Here is an 8,152-nt window from a genome sequence, read left to right as displayed (position 1 = left end):
TCGTTGTGGTGGCAGTTTATCTAACCAGTACACAGAACGTCTGGAGGACAGTATAAATAAACGAGTCTGCCTGAGTGTGCATGATTTACAACACAGCAGAATTTAATCCGTAAAGATGTTTGTGTGTTCTCCATGCACCTACCTGTCAGGGAATCTGAGAAGGTTGGGTTTTGGTTCAGCAAGTCGATCTATCCGGGTCGCCATGGATGATGTCACCCCGCTGCCGGTTACCTGGGAGTGTGCTAAAACGTGATCAAAATCATGTAGATCAGTAGCCTGGAAAATCCAGTCCCTGGTAATCTAGAAAGATTAAGGGTCAAGCATGCATTTGAAAATCTCACTGCACGCAATTGGATAACACTACGACCAATGTTTACTCTGACTGATTCCGGACTTCGATGCAATTGGATAACAATACGACCAATGTTTACTGACTGATTCCGGACTTCCAACTGCAGCACTGTCGTCATCTGTTATCCTTGCCTATATCAGATACACCGATGTGATTGGTTCCCTGCGATGCAAGGGGCAAAAGTAACATCTATCTATCTATCTATCTATCTATCTATCTATCTATCTTTGGCCTAGGTGCCCTGACATATGGCCTTTGTGCTCCCCACCAAATATGCCCAACTGAAGGCCAGTTGCCCCTAAAATTGCCAAGTGGCCTTGCCCCTACGACCCTAAGCCTGCACCAGTGAGGTAACTAGTGTTGCACGGTGTATCGATACTAAAAAGGTATCGCGATGCCTTCACGCAAAAAACGATACGATTTCAGACGTTTTTAGAATCGATACTTTATTAAAATAATAATGTTCTGTGTCTGTGTCAACTGCTGCTCCCACTGCTCCTTGCACGCATCTAGGCAAGTGGGCGTGTCAAGCAGGCAGCTCTGAGTGAGTGAGTGCGCAGCCAACGTCAACATAGTTCTTTGCCGACAGTTCTAGGCCTTGTGGATAAAACAAAAGGTGTGCTATTTCTATTTCGGATACATCGCGTGAAGGCAAGCCATCAGGTACACAAAGTCATTTAAAAGCAGTAGGCTACGCATGGAACTTGGCTAAACACCTCGCAGATATATCCCAACATTTTTAAAGAGTTCAAAGAACGACAGGTTAACGAATATGCTATAGAAAACACGACTACATGGTTAGTGCCAAGTTCTTCTCTTATGTTTTAGTCTAGCCTAAGTGAAACGAGTATGGTTCTCTGGGATAAAGCGAACCTTCCTTCATCAATGAATTTTGACGAGACAGAGCTGTAATCATTTTGACGAGACATAACGAGCTGTAATCAAGGGTGCTAACGCGATGAAAGCGCTATGTTCACGCCAGAATAACATTAACATAACTTGTAAACGATCTATTTCATGTTCGGTCAGTAGCAGCCTACTACTGGTAATATTTGTCATGGCATGTAGACTGCAATTTGTTCAATAATTATTGCCCAGATGTAGGATAGGCTACCCGAAATGCGCTAATTAAAGCCCACAGCATAACACCACCAAAGCGTGTTGAGTCCTAATAATAATAGCGGCTTATTGTTACAGTACGTGGTAGCAAATCATGTTATCAAAGAAATAGACGTAATGTAGGAATGCACACAGATATATTGCAACAGGTAATGGTGTAGGCCTATCTGACGAAGACCTGAGTGGTTGGAACGTCGTACTTGTACACTGGGCACAAAGAAGACTATCCTCACATTTTCCCCTTTGCAACTGTCAAAGAAATCCCATGAACACGGGAAGGCCTAGGGTAGCCTATACTGTACATCAGATGGCCTAAAGATTAGGCCCCTCTGCATAGCATTCAGTGATTTGCATGCAGTAATTTTAACACTGACCTTGATCTAGCCTAGTTTGGCTATTTAAAGCTACTTTATTGCCACAACACAATGTAAATGAACTATAACAAACAATAAAGGACTTAATCACACAAAGTAGGCCTACTATTTTACTGACTATAAAAAAATAATAATTATGTAGGAAGTTTAGAACCCAGAATTGACCTACACACTACAAAAGTGCACCAAATTCAACACAAAATATAGCTGCAAGCAGCAATGTGGGGGCCAAGCAGTCAGTTCAGCAGGCCAGATTTGCCATGTAAGTCAATGCCGTTGCATCAGACATATAGCCTTAAGCAGTCACAGCATGTTCCATGCCATACAACCCAAGATTGGCTGAGTTACAAGGTCAAGTTTCACATCAAAACATAACTTATTTTGTGGAGCTGAACCAGGGCTGAGTGTCGCCACCCCCTCCCCCAGCCAGCCCACCGCCGCAACCGCAACTGCAACCGCCCCTGCCCATCCCACCCCGCCCCACCCTTGCACGCACGCTTTAGAATGAACTGGATGGAACTTGCTGTCATCAGTTTCACATCAAAAATAAAAGATTGACTGAGATATGATCACACTTGCTGTGATTTAAACATAGAGGTCAAAAATTGACGTCATAGGGTGTGTTGAACTCGGCTTGGCCCAAGGATTCCAATGATACCTCATTTTGCCATTCGGGTCAACAGGTCAAAAGTTACGTCCGTGAACACAAATCCAACTTTGGCCTGTTGGTGGCGCTAGAGCGCTTGAGGTGCCGGCATGAAACTTGGTGAAATGAATTATTGGACTGTCCCCAATTAGTGTGCAAAATTGTATAACTTTTTACCAGACGGTTCTATGGGCTGCCATTGACTTCCATTGCAAAATAATGCGCATCAGCAACTACTGGCCAAAATGCATTTTTGTCAATTACGGAGCCCCCTAGAGGTCAAATGTCACCAAATTTCTTGAGCGTCCTCCCGATGGGGTCGGAGGTACATGTACTAAGTTTGGTTTTGATACATGAAAGCGTTGCTGAGATATGAAATCACTTCCTGTTTCACCTGCTTCGCCGCAAATTTCGATTGGCTGGTACAAGCCAATGCTTATTTCAATTGTTCCAGAAATCAATGCACTCATCAGGCATGGTCTGAAGATGGTCTCTGCCAATTTTGGTCAGGATCCACTGAAATTTGTGACCTGCAAAAACTTGTATGTGTTTTTGATTAAATCCAATATGGCGGCCGAATCAATTACGATGACATCACAAGTTGGCTTGGGTCGGCCTAAGGAACTCCAACAGTATTATCAGACACCACTAGTGCGTTTTAATTCTAAGCACAACAGCAGCTACAGGCTAAAAGGCATGTTCCTAAATTACAGCGCCCCCTAGAGGTCAAAGGTCACCAGATTTTTTGGGCGTCCCCTTGATTGGGTCCTGAGTCTATGTACTTAGTTTGGTTATGATAGATGAATGGGTTGCTGAGATATTAGCTCACTTCCTGTTTGGCGGCTTCGCCGCAAATTTCGATTGGATATTACGGGTGAACGGTTATAGTTCCGGAGACAAAAAGCAATGCATTAATGAGGCATGGTCTGTAGATGATATCTGTGAAGTTTGGTGTCGATCGGACAAAATTTGTGACCTCTGATACGTTTTAAGTGATTTTGATGAAATCCAAAATGGCGGAAAATCCGTCATGGCGGAAAATGACGTCATAGGGTGCGTTGAACTCGGCATGGTCCAAGGATTCCAGCAATACGTCATTTTTGAAAATCGGACTGACGGGTCAAAAGTTACGTGCGTGAACGCATGTCCAACTTTGGCCTGTTGGTGGCGCTAGAGTGCTTGAGGTGCCATCATGAAACTTGGTGATATTAATCATGGGACAGTCCCTAATCAGTGTGCCAAATTTCACAACTTTTTACCAGACGGTTCTATGGGCTGCCATAGACTTCAATGGCAGAGGAAAGATGTTGAATAATAATAAGAAATCATAGAAACACAATGGGTGCCTTCGCAGCTTCGCTGCTTGGCCCCCAATGACTCAATACACTTGGAGGAGGTATGAGTCCTTTCTTCTCCAGATATCTTAGGATTTCGCCGTAGTATCGTTTTAGTATCGAGCATCGTGATATTTATGGCAGGTATCGTATCGAAGTCATAATTTTGGTATCGTGACAACACTAGAGGTAACTAACCCAGAGTTTTTTTTTATTATTATTTTATTTATTTATTTATTTATATTTAATGTTTTTTTGGGGGGGGGGGTCAGGAGGGCTAGTAGCTGTGGGGCATTAGCAGGAGTGCTAGTAGCTGTGGGGCATTAACAGGAGTGCTAGTAGCTGTGGGGCATTAGCAGGAGTGCTAGTAGCTGTGGGGCATTAGCAGGAGTGCTAGTAGCTGTGGGGCATTAACAGGAGTGCTAGTAGCTGTGGGGCATTAGCAGGAGCGCTAGTAGCTGTGGGGTACGGCACTGTACGGCACTAAAGTGCAGATGCGGTTTTTGGTTGTTAAAATTAGAGCTTTCAGCTTATGACATCCTTCCCTTCCATGCTCCTGAAGCACGCAATCTATTTGAATGTTTGTTTCCCATTTCCAGATCCAGGACTTGTTTATGTTTATACAAACACCAGAGGGTATTTTTAGCCAACATTATAAGTACTAGCCTGGTATTGCCACACTCGCTCACTTCGTTTCACTTTGTGAAAGAGAGTCTGGGTACTTTCCATTGGGAAATGTCTCCAACCCTTCCATCATAATTGGCGTAGTCTTTGAAATAACTGGTCCAGCGTTAATGCAATCACATCAATCCTAACTTGTAAACTGATAATAAACCGTATCAGCAGTCAGGAAACAACATATTGACCTTTGCTGTGTAAATTCACACATTCTTCCAACTGCAATTTGTTTATGTTTGCACTGCAAGCATTGCTACTATCGTTTGCCAATTTTGTTTTTGAAACCAACGTAACACCCTCTCAACTCTGACGGGACCACCGTCCGGATGGCTGAGGAAAACGTAAATGCATTGAGAGGAGAAAATGAGCTGAGATACAGGCGGGTGGAGCCAGGCTACACAAGAACATTAATTTAAAGGTGCTATAAGCGATGTTGGGCAACATCACTTCTGGGGGGTATTCCAAGTACGTGGTTTAGTGTCAAACCTGAGTAAGTTAACTCAGAGTAAGTGGTAAACCTCCTAATAGAAGAGCTGTATCGCTTCATTCTCCTAACAAAACAATAGCATAGGGCTCTTGTTGTAGGAGGTTTACCACTTACTCTGAGTTAACTTTGCCAGGTTTGTCACTAAACCACATACTTGGAATACCCCCCTGATGACGTTCAAACAAAACAGAGAGCTAGCTCGCTACTCCCTCCCCCTCCCTCCGTGCAATTAAAACCCTCCTAAACGCACATCTCATCGGTTATTGGCTGTAACACTTATGCTTCGTGGTGCAGGTTGCACGAGTTTGTTTTTGTTGCCAGTTGTGGAGCCTGGACTGTTTGCCGTGACAAAAAATGTTTTAGCCTAAAAAACCTGTGATGTCGTTTTTGTGTACCCTCTACATCGATCCACACACAGTGGTGTGCATACTCCAATTTTATATTTGTGGTGCCATCTAGTGGATTAAAAAAGTGGGCAAAAATGTGTCACTTAACTAAGCAATGTGTTGTGCCCCCTAAAGAGTTTTTTACCTTAAAATAATGTTTCCAAAACCATTTTGATGGCACATAAACTCTTAATAGGATTAACAGCACAGCACTTCTGCCGCACTCTGAGCAGGTCTTATCGCTTGTAAAACAGCTACAGGAATCCACCCCCCCACCCACAAAAAAAAAAAGAAATCAAAGAGCTGCTATGCGACTGCAATTCCGAGCTCTTTTTCTACTAACTGCTGTCGATGCTATATTGTATCGGAGTTGTGTTTATACTTTGTGGCAAGACGCATAATAGTTCATTTATTATTGCGCTTCTCAACTGTAGAGGAGCCCCTAGAGCAAATCTTCTTTAGTGCTGTTTGCAATTATTGGCAGATTTGCTCACAGCTCCAAAATAAACATTCCAATTGACTCACTAAATAAAAATAACCATCTTCAGCAAACAGTTCAGCAGGCTATATATATATATGTGTGTGTGTGTGTGTGAAATATATAGGCCTATATATATATATATATATATATATATGTATAATTTAAGAAAAGTTAATAAAATGATATATGTAGTATAACAGAAGAAATGAAAAAGATCTTACTTAGACCAATAGTGGCAAAATATTGGGCAATTTGTCTGCAACCCCCGCCAGCGGACCACCAGAGAACCGATGAGCAAAATGTCAGCAGTATGCCGGCAATGGACCGACAGTGGTCCGCCAGCTTGCTATCTGGGTAGTATATTGACAAATACAAAAATATTGAAACTCCAGATGCAGTTTTAACTGCCAGTGACAGCATCTCATGTGTATTTATCCATGAACAAGCAATGCATTGTCCTCGACTCGGAACTCAAAGAACTAGCAGGGTATAATTGTAGGCCTAACTTTAAGATGTAGTGTAGCCTAGGACAATTTATGCTAGCATTCTTGTAAAACGGTATGACAAGTGATCCTTTTCTCTCTCGCAATAGTACAGTAGTAGCCTAATGCAGATCATATTCGTAAGTTATGTATCATTCTAACCACTACCATCTCTGCTATCCCCAAAGACAGTAAAAGGCTATCCCACACTATTGTCTGTAGGACAGAAATGGTTAGCCTACTTTAAATTGCTGATATTAGTCTACCTACCTAGCCTACCTCAACCAGCCTGTGCCAAATGCTGTCGTCTTTGGGTCAGGTGACAGGTCAGTGATCCATCAGTTGCTATAGCAACACTTGACGCGATAACAAAGTTAGCCGCATTCCGAAGGGCATACGGAAGGACATAGTAGCCTAGCCTATTTGGCTACGCTTGTAGCCTCGTAAACTTGGACCCAGTTTCCCGATAACGACGGAGACACGCTCTTAAGAGGGTTTTCTACGATTCATCTTACGATCGTTCGTTTGGTTTTTCTGACTGTTTACCGATAATGCTCGTAGCGTGAACGCGCTTGCAAGAGCATCTTAAGGGGAGCTGTCCACGTTAATAGTTCTGAAATAGGCCTATCCTCTGATTTGATGGTGATGTCAGGTGACTGCACTTCACAGCTATAGGCCTACCGTTTAAGCTTCGGATCTACACATTAATTCACATCAATACGAAAATAGAAACACTTTGACATCTGCATGTAAGCATGCCAAGTAGGTTATATACCACACACAGACATAAATAATTGTAATTATTTAAGATTAGATTGTTGCACCATGCAATAGGCTACTTTTTCGCTGTGTCACTTAAGAACACGTTTGAAGAGAAGAAAGAAGTCGAGTAAGAAAGTGAGGAAATGTGTAGGCTTAAGTAGGCTACAGTACACCCAGGCTAAAGTTCGTAACGTTTTCCCAACAGCTCAACTGATAAACATAAGCTAGGCTACAAACAAGATCGAGGGGGGTAAAAAAAACTTTACACATAAGTGTCTAATTATTTTTTTATTCAACAACCTGGCTGTAGAAATGCAATCCCAGACAAAGTTTAAGTCGTGTTAATTCCACTGTTCCCATCGATATTCAGGCTGTCTTCCTCAGTCATCTCCATGGTCAATCTGAAACAACACAAAATAAACATTAGCCATTTATTCCTTTTTGAAAAAAAGGAATTCCTTTTTTCCAAAATAGTTATTGTGATGGCTAAGGTGACCTTTAGCCCATATTGCTGGAAAGTATAACCTTAAAGTTATCAATTGCTCGGTTGCTTGTTGTTGTCTCTGAATAAAACAGAGATAAAAAGCAGATAACCAACCTTGAAAAGTTGGGCTGTCCTAGTCCAACCCCAGGCTGGCAAATCATGTCAAAAGATTGATAGTGAGCAAACCAAAGATCCTTGATTAACGTTACTGCTTGGACTTCTGCATGCGTGGAAAGAATATGGGGTTGTCTCATAGCACTGTTAGATCTGACACAAACAACAATTGACTACTTTTACCACTGCTAGGTAATAATAAAAATAATGAAATGGACATATGATCAATATTGAGCCAACTATATCTTCTTTTCCAGCCTTACTGTAGAAATGAAGTGGCCATGGGAACATAGTGCACCCCCATGGTTTCTAAATTTGTGCCATTCCAAAAGACCTTTTTTTTTCTTTAGCAGCCAGTTGACAATGAAGTAGGGAAAGGACAGTCAATTTAGCAGAATCAGCACCTTAATTAATATCATTACCACCTGGGTCTGCTGTGAAAAAATGGTCCTT

At 42.2% G+C, this 8,152-nt stretch overlaps 1 long non-coding RNA gene across 1 annotated transcript; it reads right to left on the bottom strand.

Annotated features, from left to right (window-relative positions):
* Positions 1-7,414: 7,414 nt before the first annotated feature.
* On the bottom strand, positions 7,415-7,892 carry LOC143101547 (uncharacterized). The gene is made up of 2 exons (XR_012982419.1): positions 7,700-7,892; positions 7,415-7,502 (listed from the first exon to the last, which is right to left on the bottom strand). It is a non-coding gene; the product is annotated as an uncharacterized LOC143101547 (long non-coding RNA).
* Positions 7,893-8,152: the final 260 nt, after the last annotated feature.

This window comes from Alosa pseudoharengus, unplaced genomic scaffold (assembly GCF_046254945.1).
Source record: "Alosa pseudoharengus isolate Yale_2024_CS ecotype anadromous, Long Island Sound unplaced genomic scaffold, YU_APseudo_1.1 YU_APseudo_1.1_scf_37, whole genome shotgun sequence".
Lineage (NCBI taxonomy): Eukaryota > Metazoa > Chordata > Actinopteri > Clupeiformes > Clupeidae > Alosa > Alosa pseudoharengus.
The sequence above is the reverse complement of the archived record's forward strand: the minus strand, read 5'-3'. Positions and strand labels throughout refer to the sequence as shown.